This window comes from Dasypus novemcinctus, chromosome 14 (genome assembly GCF_030445035.2).
Source record: "Dasypus novemcinctus isolate mDasNov1 chromosome 14, mDasNov1.1.hap2, whole genome shotgun sequence".
In the NCBI taxonomy this organism is placed as follows: Eukaryota; Metazoa; Chordata; class Mammalia; order Cingulata; family Dasypodidae; genus Dasypus; species Dasypus novemcinctus.
This window is the reverse complement of record NC_080686.1, coordinates 24,341,743-24,353,931: the sequence shown is the minus strand read 5'-3', so window position 1 is coordinate 24,353,931 and position 12,189 is coordinate 24,341,743. Positions and strand designations below refer to the sequence as shown.

General features: G+C 39.2%; 1 pseudogene; it reads left to right on the top strand.

Moving 5' to 3' along the window:
• The first annotated feature begins 6,922 nt into the window (after positions 1-6,922).
• Positions 6,923-7,553, top strand: LOC131273382 (meiosis-specific nuclear structural protein 1 pseudogene; annotated as a pseudogene).
• The last annotated feature ends 4,636 nt before the right edge of the window (positions 7,554-12,189 follow it).

The following is a 12,189-nucleotide window of genomic DNA, read 5'->3' as shown; positions in this document are numbered from 1 at the left end:
TACAAGCAGTATGTCCCACCTTATTTCTACCACTAGGGGTAATAACACTTAAATATTTACTATACATCCTTCCTCTAGCATTTTCCTTTTTTATTCATATATATCTGGAAGCTTAACCTAAGGCTTCCCTTGGGATACATTCCCCATGTCAAAAATCCAAACCCTTCATATTCATTCTCCCAACAACATTCAACAAACACTACCAGAAAAATGGATTCCTCAGCTCAGAGAATACAGATCCATAATTAGGGTTGTATAGAGGAAAATAAATAAAACATCAGTGTGCCGAATCCACAGGACGGACATATTAAAATAGCAGTAGAACTATACACTGAAATATTCAAATATCAGTTTTCCCTGGAGGAAAGTAATTATAAATACCTTGATAATTAAGCATTTAAATACTTCATACTGCTGGTGTGATATTTAATTTTGGTTGCTTTACTTTCCTATTTATACTCATAAACAACAAAAAAATTATTATACTAAGGAATTTATAAAAGCTTTCATGAATGTAGACTTTTCTAGAGGAAGTGGTTTTTTTTAGCAAATCAATTTTATTGATACATATTAATAGAGCATAAATCCATCCAAAGTGTACAATCAATGGTATTTGGTATAGTCACATAGTTGTGGATTCATTAATTCAATCATTATTAGAGCACTTTCATTATTTCTATATGGCTACTACTGTTGTGGGAAAACAGTAAGGAACATGGTTTGAAGTTGAAACATTTCAATAACGCAGACAAAAAGTGTGGGCTTAGGAACCCTGGGCCTTGACTAGATGGAACACTGTCTGGTCAGCATTAAAAAATGTTTGCGTGAGGAGGCATTTGAGCTTTGTATGACCTGTACCTTATGATCATAAATGTTACACCCATCCCTTATTATAGTAAATAACAAACAGCTGCTTGTTAGTTCCTAAATAAATACGATGTGGAAACTAGCGTTGAGGCTCTCAGTTTCAGAAGTTGTGAGTCCCCTGGTCCCATCTTTAATTGCTCTTTTGTGTCTTTCTTTACTGTCTTTTTATTTCTTCAGTCCTGCATCACCTTCCCTTCATGCAAACCCATTGCTGAGCTGGTCTCAGCATACTACTAATAATAAAACAAATAAAATCCTCATCACCTCTCAATCTCTATGCTACTCCTGCCGTGCATAGCTGCTATTATGTTTCCATTTCTCTACTTTATATGTATTTATATTTTGTAAATACCATCTTATATATACAATATTACCCTTATTTGTATTTCACATGAGGTTTCACTATGTTGTACAATCCCATGGTACAGTTTTTAGCTTTCCTTCTAATGATATAGATGACCTTAGATTTTCCCTTTCCACCACTGTCATACCCATGTAATAGCTCTGCTAGTTACACACACTGTGATGTCCTTTTAAGGAGATAGCTTTTTAAATATCCAAGGATGATACCTGGATAATTAGAGTGAAGTCTACCCCAATAATCAGGAAAGTTGGCTAAAAATCAGCTCTTTTTCAAGTTTCAGATATTTATTAATAGCATAAACTCCAAGATGATACACCAACATGATTTTGTGTATTTAGAAAGGAAATATTTCTGGGTTAAGTGGAAAATTGCATGGATGGCTTCTGGAAGACCTTCCTGGTAAGCTGCTTTAAAGGGAAATATTTCACTTAGAAATCTGGGCCTTCTTTCTTCAGTTTGCTGTAATCCGTATTCACTGAGTAGAAATTGTATTGCTCATTGGGACCTAGTTCTGGGTTATTCTTTCTCCCACAACAACTGACATCTGGATTGAACACTACCAGATGCAAGGCATCCAGTGCTGCACAACTGCCTCTGACTCCAGAAAATACAGAGTGGGATCAATGTCGGGGGCTACTTGGTCTGACCAAGGATCTGGAAGAACATGCTTGCTGCAGAGGCCTTGGGTGTGGAAAGAACAAAGTCTCCAGGCCCAGGATTTAGCAGTCTCTACACTGAGCCTATACAGGCATCTCATAAAGAACATTCTTTGCCCCATTCTGATAAAGAATCTCTTTCTATAAGATACCATCAATGGGAGTAGTGAACGTCAAAAGAAAAGCTTATGCATTTTCTCTAACAGTGTGATGGGTTGTTAAATCCTGTCTTTCTGTGAGAATGTAAGTTCCATGAAGATGGTTCTGTTTTCTTTTCTGTTGTATCCCCAGATATCAGTAGCCTCACACATAGTTGAGGATCAATACAAATGTAATAAATAAAGGAAGGGAGGAAGGAAGGAAGGGGGAAAGGGAGGGAGGAAGGAGAGCCCATCCTGGCTTATTAAAAATCAGACCCCTTCAAACTAGGTCCATTTTAAATGGTGTCTGCTCACACTCTTCATGCTTTATTTTAAAAGGAGGAAGAAACAAAGTTCTACCTTTCTTGGAGAAATACCTTTTGATCTGGCACCATCAGCCTGCTCTGTTTGGCTTGTTCTTTGGAGGATAGCTTCCTAAGAACATTTTCCAAAATTGTGAAGTCAGCCACTCCATATTTTTCCACTCCATTAATAATTATTACAGTTAGGAAGATACCTTAAAGGAAAGTCTAAAGAACAATGTATGAGTTAAACATCACATTTATCATGTTTATTTTATAAAGACAATTATTTTGCCATCTTGATTAACTTGAAAATAATTTGGTGAAAAATTTCTCAATAACCTCAGCAGCTTTGACATAAAAGTTATGGAGCTAAGAAGAGGAGAAAATATGAACCTTGACCTATTCAGTTCTTTCTACCACCTGACGCTCAGAAAAAGAAAGATGTTTCTTTTTTTTCCAATTATTAGTATTTTGTTTTCCTAAACCAAGACTTCATTGTTCCCATTAGATCTTACTAGGTTATTGTGATTATTTAAAGCTATATGGACCCCATAAAATTATGTTCTTAAAGCTAATCCATTCCTGTGGGTGTGAACCTATAGTAAGTAGGGCCTTACTTATTGTGAGTAGGGTCTTCATTTAAGGCATGGTCCAGGGTGGATCATAATCCTCCTACTGCAGTCCTTTATAAATGAGATGAATACAGAGAGAGAGAGAGAGAGAAAGCCATGGAAGCAAGAAGCTGAAAGCAATAAAACCTGGAAGCAAAGAGTGAGATGTCATCATGTGCCTTGCCACATGATGAAGAGCCAAGGATCATTGGCATCCAGTCTTTGAAAAGAAAGCATTGCCTGATGATGCCTTGATTTGGACATTTTTCTCAGCCCCAAAACTGTAATCTTGAAATTAATAAATGCACAGGATAAAAGTCAATCCATTTCTAGTATATTGCTTTTGGCTGTCTAGCAGACTAGATCTGTTATTATAGCAAGTACTGACTATGTAGGAATTGATTCAACTCTTAGGAAAGTGGATTTGATTCAACTGATAGAGCATCTGCCTACCACATGGGAGGTCCAGGGTTCAAATCCAGGGCCTCCTGACCCGTGTGGTGAGCTGGCCCACATGCAGTGCTGATGTGCACAAGGAATGTCTTGCCATGCAAGGATGTCCCCTACACAGGGGAGCACCATGTGCAAGGAGTACACTCCTCAAGGAGGCTGCCCTGCACAAAAAAGGCACAGCATGCCCTGGAGTGGTGCCACACACACACAGAGCTGACACAGCAAGATGATGCAACAAAAGAGACACAGATTCCCAGTGCCGCTGACAAAAACGCAAGCAGACACAGAAGAACACACAGCAAATGGACACAGAGAGCATACAAAGGGGGGGAGGGGAGGAAGGGGAGAGAAATAAATAAATAAATAAATAAATAAATCTTAAAAAAATAAAACAACAACTCTTACAGGTGAGTTTCCCCGATGTGGTTAAAACCACATAAGCTATCAGTACTTTCAATTCATATCACCCAAGCTTGTAAGAAGCCATTCTGTATGTTTCAGAAAATACAGTTGTAGAACTGCTCCACCCATTTTATTTGTTTTGAACTTAATATTTGTGTACCTTCCATTGCTAATGCCTCTGGTTGACCTTCTAGAAAAGCACTGCCTTTAAAGAACAAGAAAAACTGCCTGCTGATTATGTTTATCAAGAGCACAAGAATAATCCACAGTCCTCCGCCCATCATGGTTTTTCTCCAGCTGAACTGAGCCATCACACACCGATACCCTAGTCAAGTGCATGCGGATGGTTGACAGAGAATTTTAGGTGACAGAGGAGTTTCAGGTCTTTAGTAGTGACAGATGATTTGAGTTTCAGGGTCTTATGTCTTCTCTAGCCACTGGACTCTTTCTTGTGTCAGATTTACTGTGGAAATGTCACTTTCGGGGATTGAAACGCGTCCCCATAAAGCCATGTCTAAGTCTCAGGCCACATGCCTGTGGGTGTGAACCCACTGGTAAATAGGACCTTTGGAGATGTTATTTTTAGTCAAGGTTTAGATTCATTTGTGAATAGAACCTTTGAAAATCTTACTTAGATGATGCCAAATTGAATCAAGGTTGGTCTTACTTCATATGGCTGAAGACTTTCTAAGGAGAAGAAATTTAGACAGAAACAAAGATGACTGAGAAGAAGAGGTGGAAACCAAAAGGAGAAGCCATGTGATGGAGGCAGAGCTGCAAGCCAAGGAACCCCGAGGACTGTGGCAAGCCAGCACCAGAACGCTGTGGACTCGGGAAGAAAGCATGGCCCATCTAGACCTGGATGCTGGCCTTCTGCCCTCCAAAACCAAGAAACAATAAAGTCCCATTGTTTAAGCCACCCCATTGTGTGGTATGTGTCATAGTAGCCCTGGCAAACTAAGCCACCAAAAGCTATTCAATACTATGGCAAGAAAAGGAACCTCTTCAGTAATGATGTTACTTAGTGAGGTATTTTATTCAGGATAACCTCTTTTTTTTTTTTTTTTTAGGTACCAAGGGTCAGGGATTGAGCTCCAGACATCCCATATGGGAAGCTGGCACTCAACCATTGAGCCACACCGGCTCCCCCTGAGTTGTTTTTTCCATTTGTTTTACTTGTTTTTTGTTTTTGTTTTTTCAGGAAACACCAGGAACCAAACCTGGGGCCTCCTATGTGGGGCATGTGTGCTCAATCACTTGAGCCACATCCACTCCCTAGGATAAGCATTTTTATTGAGTTATAATGCACTTTACAAACAGATTATGATGGATTAATGGTATGTGAATATATCACAATAAACCTGCTTAAAAAATAAATAAATGTGCAAGAATTGCCAGAAATAGCAGCTATGTACAGCAAGGGAAGCATAATGAGATTGAGAAGTGATGAATTTGTTTTATTATTTTTGTTTTTTGTTTATTATTATTATTGGAATAATGAAAATGCTCTAATAATGATTGAAGTGATGAATGCACAACCACTTGATTATACCAAATACCATTGATTGTACTTTGGATGAATTGTATGCTTTATTAATATGTATCAATAAAATTTACTTGTTTAAAAAATAGATCACATGTAAAGCCATATAGAATTATATGGGTGGCAGGGCACTTTGGATTAGCTCAAGGGTGCTGATATAATAATAGACAGAGGACCAGATTTGAAGGAAGGCCTGGATACAAGTATGACCCCACCATTTAGACTCTGGTAATTATAGATGAGTCTCTTCATCCCTCATTAACAAAGTACGGGATTTAGAACAGGGGTTCACTTATACGCCTTCCAGGACTAATGCCTCAGAAATGTATTGTAGTTGTTATTATTATTATTTTAGAAGGTAGAAGGAAATTAACCCAGGACCTCCTACATGTGAAGCAGGTGTTCAACCACTTAAACTACATCGGCTCCCCATCATAAATGTTTTATTTTAAAGCATTATAAAAAATGATATAATGTCCACAGAAGCATCACAAACTGCTAGAGACATACATTTCTTAAGAATAAATTGATAGATACCCTCCCAAATGAAGACCTTTACACAATTTCTAGTCATCTAAGAAATCTAATTAGTTACTTTTTTTTTTTTTAAGATTTATGTTTTATTTATTTCTCTCCCTTCCCTACCCACTGCCCCCCGGTTGTCTGCTCTCTGTGTCCATTTGCTGTGTGTTCTTTTGTGACCACTTCTATCCTTATCAGCAGCACTGGGAATCTGTCCTTCTTTTTCTTGCCTCATCTTGTTGTGTTAGCTCTCCATGTGTGCCCCACCACTCCTGGACAGGCTGCACTTTCTTTCGTACTGGGCAGCTCTCCTTACAGGGTGCACTCCTTGCGCGTGGGGCTCCCCTATGCGGGGGACACCCCTGCATGGCACGGTACTCCTTGCGCACATCAGCACTGCGCATGGGCCAGCTCCACACGGGTCAAGGAGGCCCAGGGTTTGAACCGCAGACCTCCCATGTGGTAGGTGGACGCCCTATCCATTGGGCCAAGTCCACTTCCCCCCAAAATTAGTTACTAAATGACTTTATTACATGTTGTGGGAAACTGGCTTACCTGTCCCCTATTTGTTGCTTTCTGTTATTAGATGTTGCCTTATTGTAGCTGTTGCAGTTGTTCCTGTTATTGTAGATGTTGCCTTATTGTAGATGTTGCAGTTGCTTCCTATTATTGTAGATGATGTTGTAGTTCTGAGAGCAAATGCAGATTGTTAGTTTCTAAATAAATATGATGTGGAAACCAGGGTTGAGTCTCTCAGTTTCAGAAGCTGTGCATCCCCTGGTCCCATCTTTTATTTCCTCTCTTGTGTCTTTCTGTCCTTTTATTTCTTCAGTTCTGCATCACCTTCCCTTCGAGGCAACTGATTGCTGACTTAGCGCAGCAACTGGTGCCCAATATGGTGCCCGAAGGGAAGAAGTCTTGCTTGGAGTGAAACTAAAAGGTGGTGTAATGGCATAAACACCAGAGCAAGCCAAGCGGGCTGTGGTGCCACTGGCTGCTGCATTTGCTGTATGTAGGAGGTGACTGCTGGGGCTGAGACACAGGTTTTCATCAACCAAAATGACTTCCAGAAGGATGCATTTGAGCTTCAGTGAAAGGCATCAGAAATTAGTAGATGAAAACTACTTTAAAAAATTGCAAGTCCAGACACTAGAAAAGATAGAGAATCAAACCAGGGACCTGAAAGCGCAAAATGAAAATGATGGCTATGTTAAATGCAAGAGATTTCTCAAATTATTACAGAATGAACAGTTTGAGTTGGATATGGAAGAGGCCATTCAAAAGGCAGAAGAAAACAAAAGATTGAGGGAACTCCAGCTTGAACAAGAAGAAAAATTGGCTACAGAGTTGGCAAAACTAAAACACGAAAGCCTAAAGAATGAAAAAAATGAGGCAACAAGAGAAAACAGTATTGAACTCAGAGTATTGGAGAACAAATTAAAAGCAGCATACATGAATAAAGAAAGGGCAGCTCGGATTGCTGAAAAGGATATCCTTAAATATGAACAGATGAAACGTGATGCTGAAATAGCCAAAACCATGATGGAAGAACATGAGAGAGTAATAAAGAAATAAAATGCTGCAGAGGACAAATGCAACAAAATAAAAGCACAATACTATGGGTGACTTAGAGAAACAGCTTGAAGAACTAGAAAAGAAAAAACAGGAACAACTGCAACATCTACAATAAGGCAACATCTACAATAACAGGAAGCAACAAATAGGGAACAGGTAAGCCAGTTTCCCACAACAATTACAGTCAATATAATTAGCCTGATTTAGGTCCCTTTCTCTAGAGAAGTATTATTTGAAATGTTTTATCATGGCTTTCAATTTCACAGTTCTTATGATATGAGCAAAGTCTTCTCCCACCGAAGTCATAAGTTCACAGTACAAAAAAAGCAGCGAATTTAGCAAGCTTTAGCTCTGTCCTTGCAATTAAATAGCTTTGTGACCTCAGGCAAATCAACTTAGCCTCTCTGTGCTTCAATGTCTTAATTTGTTAACAGTGATGTGCCTGGGTGTTTGGAGAGGACACCCTCCAGAGCACTTCCAAGCCCAAAGATACTGCGTCAGAGCCGTCTTTGGGAGAGATGAAATTTCTTAGAAGAATCTTACTCCAGGCATCCAACGTAACTTCCCAATAGTCTTCAGAGCTGAAAACAGGTGCAAGGCAAAATTTCACAGGAAAGAAACCCCGTTTCACAAGAGGTAGGTTTGGAAATACATGCCCAGAATTACCACCCCCATTAATCTGCCAAGAAATTTCCTGAAGAAATTTCCAAGTAAAGAAAAAGTCCACTGTGCAGAAGGTCAAATGAAAAGTGGTACTGAAATAGCCAAAACCATGATGGAAGAACATGAGAGAATAATAAAGGAAGAAAATGCTGCAGAGGACAAACGGAACAAAATACAAGTTTCACTTGAAAGGGAAATGTTACTGGCTTTCTGTGGTCATTTTTTTAATCAGGTAAAATAGCAGTCAGTCTGGAAGTAGGGACCACGTTATAAGCTAAATGTTTTGCTAATTGAAAAAACAAAAACAAAAAATAAAGTAGATAGATGATATATATTTATATACGTATGTATTTGTAGGTATCTAGAGAGAGAGATGGATGGAGAGAGAGACAGAGAGAGAAACAGAGAGAGAGATGGATGGTTAGCAGTGGGGACCAAGAGCCAGGGAACACAAGTCCTGGATAATGGAAATGTTGGGGGTTGAATCACGTGGTCATTCCCTCCCCCACACCCAATGGCATGTCCAGGTTCCCACCCTTGATCCTGTGGGTGTGAACCCAGCTGTAAATAGACCTTTGAAGGTGCTATTAATTAAAGTGTGCCCAAACTGCGTGAGGCTGGGCCTTAACCCAGTATGGCTCAGGTCATACGTCGAGGAAATTGAACGTGGAAGGAGGAAGCCAAGGGGAATAGTCAGAAGCAGGAAGTCAACTGAACCCAGAAGAGAAAGGAGAAGACACTGTCATGTGCATTTCCATGTGTCCGAAAATCCAAGGACCAAGGATTGCAGGCAGCCAGCTCCAGAATGCCAGTCTTTGAGGAGAAAGTATCACCTTGTTGACTCCTCAGTTTTGGAATTCTTCTAGCTTCAAAACGTAAGCCAAGAAATTCCTGTTGTTTAAGTCAATCCATTGTATGGTATTGTTTTAGCAGTGTTGAAAGACAAATCGGAGTCGGGTTTGCAGACTACAGAATTTTATTCAGGAGACCAAAGTTTTGCTGCAGCAAAGCAAGCCTGATCACCTGCAAGAACAAAAGTAGCTTCTGGGTTCTAGGGATGGAAAGCAATTTTTATAGACATAAAAAGGAAATTAGCTTGATTCCTAATGATTGGGCGAGGGATTGTCTGTTTTATAGGGGCGGGTTTAGGACAGGTGGGCTTTATTTCATATTGGGTCAAACGTAATGAACTCGGAGCTTGATTGGCTATCTGGGTCAGCTGCCTTGGTGGGGATTTCAAATTCCAAATGATAAAGAGGAAACTCAAGAGGGAATTCACAGAGGAAATAGGGCATGGGTTTTTTGGCTCTAAGTGGTCCCCAGGGCTTTCTCTATACAATTTTATCAGCAGCCTGGAAACTAATATGAGTACTAGAACAGACAACAGTAAAAAGGAAGACAAAATTTTCTGGCCTAAATTGGAGGATAGACTTTTACTGCCTGGGGACATGATCAATCTAGATGTGAGCCACTGTGTCCTATGCCAGGACTATGTGTAAATTTTCTCTAAGTGTTTGGTTTTCCTCTGGTTGTTGGAGAGTCAGTTCATGTATCTCCTGAGGTACCTGTCGCTGCACAACATCATTTAAAACTCTGGAGAGCACACGTTTGAGCACTACAACACAGACAAATTGTAAGAGAAGGATTATAACCAGAGTGTGCAGTCCATTTAAAGCCAGAGGTAAAGAGAGGTCAAATTAAACCAAGGGAACAGATCTTAAATCCAATCCAGAGAGCAGCAGTGGCTAAGGGGCATTTTTAAGGTTTTCTCTGCATGTTGAGTGATGTGACACCACCTTTCTGAGCCTCAGTTACCTTACTTATGGGAAATAATGTATCCTTCTGAGTGCTAGTTTGACTATTAAATGAGATAATTACCTTAGTGCACCTACTACACAGCCTGGTGTTATAAAATCCTAACACATGGTTTGAAATCAAGTGTTTTTAACTTTAAATTGTCATTTTTATACACATCTGAACTTTGGACAGCACCAAAGCTTTCCTAAAAATCTTTAATTCATTTAGAAATGTGTACAGAATAGGCGTATGTGTTCTAAACTATTTCTCTTGGCCATGGTCATGGTCTACCTCATTTGTCCATCAGAATCATTTGTTCTGGGAGCTGGTATGTCCCTGAGTTGGGACAAGGATTTTCAGTTCATTCCTGGATAAATCTTTTGATAAATGTGTGAGCTTAGGCAAATTGTATTTGGCTGCCAGCATGGGGTATGGAGCCTGCTTTCATCTAATGTTTGTAGAAACTCTTTGAGAACTAGCCAAACAACTTTCGTATCCAAAATTCAAAATGCAAAAAGAAAATTCAATTAGAAAGTGAATACAGTATACCTGTATTCTGAAATTCCAGTTTGACTGGACATCCTGTATTTTCTCTGGTAACCCTTTTAGAAAAAAACTGATAAAGAAAATTAAAAGAATGAAAAAATAAAACCCCAAAGACAACTTACAACTCGATAGGGCAAGGGTTTGGTATCAAGCGCATTGACATCAGAAAGTCAGTATCTGCAGCAGGCAGATGCAAAAACTCAGGCTAAGAGTCATGGACTGGTTCATCAAAGAACTCCAGAGAGAACTGGAGAAAATAGTTTAATATAGACAGCAAATAAAGGTTTACTATGTATAATTAACACAAAGTTGCTTAAAAAGAAGCCTATTAGGAAAATGGAAAGGGCTATGAAAACAAAATTCACCAAAAAACAAGTACAAATGGCAACAAATATCATCAAATATTTTGATGATGTTCTTTCATAATCTGTAACAAATGTTCCATAATAATGTAATGTGTTGGGGTAGGGGTGATGTACGGAATTCTGCACATTATACATGATTGTTTCATAGGCTCACAACATCTCTTATAAAAAAGTAAAATAAATTTTTTTAACGGTGAAATGCAAAAAAAAGTCATTGACTTGTTGCTATCCTCATCAGGTTGACAGTGTCAAGAGCCCAACTAGAAAAGAGTGGCAGCATTTTATTCCTTTTAAATAGCTTTCAACAGGATTATGCGGATACAAATGTACCCTGAGAATGTTTGCCTAAAGGATTATATGAGAACAAAGAAGGGTAAGGGAGGGGATACGAAAGCTGCAAGCATTTGAAAAGGTAAAGTGCTTTAGATAGTGCTTTTCAAACTTGGGGTCATGACCCATTAATGAGTAGAAAATTCAATGTTGTCCTTTGGTAGCCAGCATTATTTTTGATGAAATAGAATAAAATAGAAAATATCAGAGCATATCATGTGTGGTCAAGAGTAAGTATTGCTTTGTGAAACTTTGCTACATGTACATAGATATACACACTTAGCTATATCTGAAGGTATAGTCAGTTAGACATATATACACAAACACATACACGTTTATAGAGTTTCCATGTAAAAATAGATTTTCAGAGTTTGCTGCCTTGCCAGTGGGTTCCACTTTCGAATTCCCGTGTGACAGAGTTGGATTCAGTTGTGGTTTCCCTAAACATGGCTCTTCTGACCCTTCTATTCAAACCTACAATTTGTACTAGGGTTACAGATGTACATCCAAGAGACTATAATCTTTGGGCTCTCCATGTGCCAGCTGGGCCCTGAATCTTAGAGTTGTAACACCTACTCTCCAGTTTATTGGACTCACCCAGGACAACTAACAAGGAGATGATGATGGACAATGACCATCCCAAGGAATTGAGAGAGTCTACTACTGCTAGTGAGAGAGTCCCATTCACCTGCCCCCTCTCAATTAGAGGTGAAGTAGGCATCACCATCCCAGAATCCTCAGGATGAGGGAATGGACTATAGACTAAAGTAGACTTATTGGTATTCCACTATAGACTTATTGTGATTCTAGCAATGGAAGAAATTATATTATTGATGTGGAGGCAGTGGCCACTGGAGGTTCTGAGGGCAGAGAGAGGGAAAAATAAGTGAAATATGGGGGCATTTTGGGGACTTGGGTATTGTTCTGCATGACATTACAATGACAGATATAGGCCATTACATATCTTGCCATAACCTACAAAATTGTATGGGAAAGAGTGTAAACTACAATGTAAACTATAATCCATGCTTAGTGTCAGTGTTCCAAAAT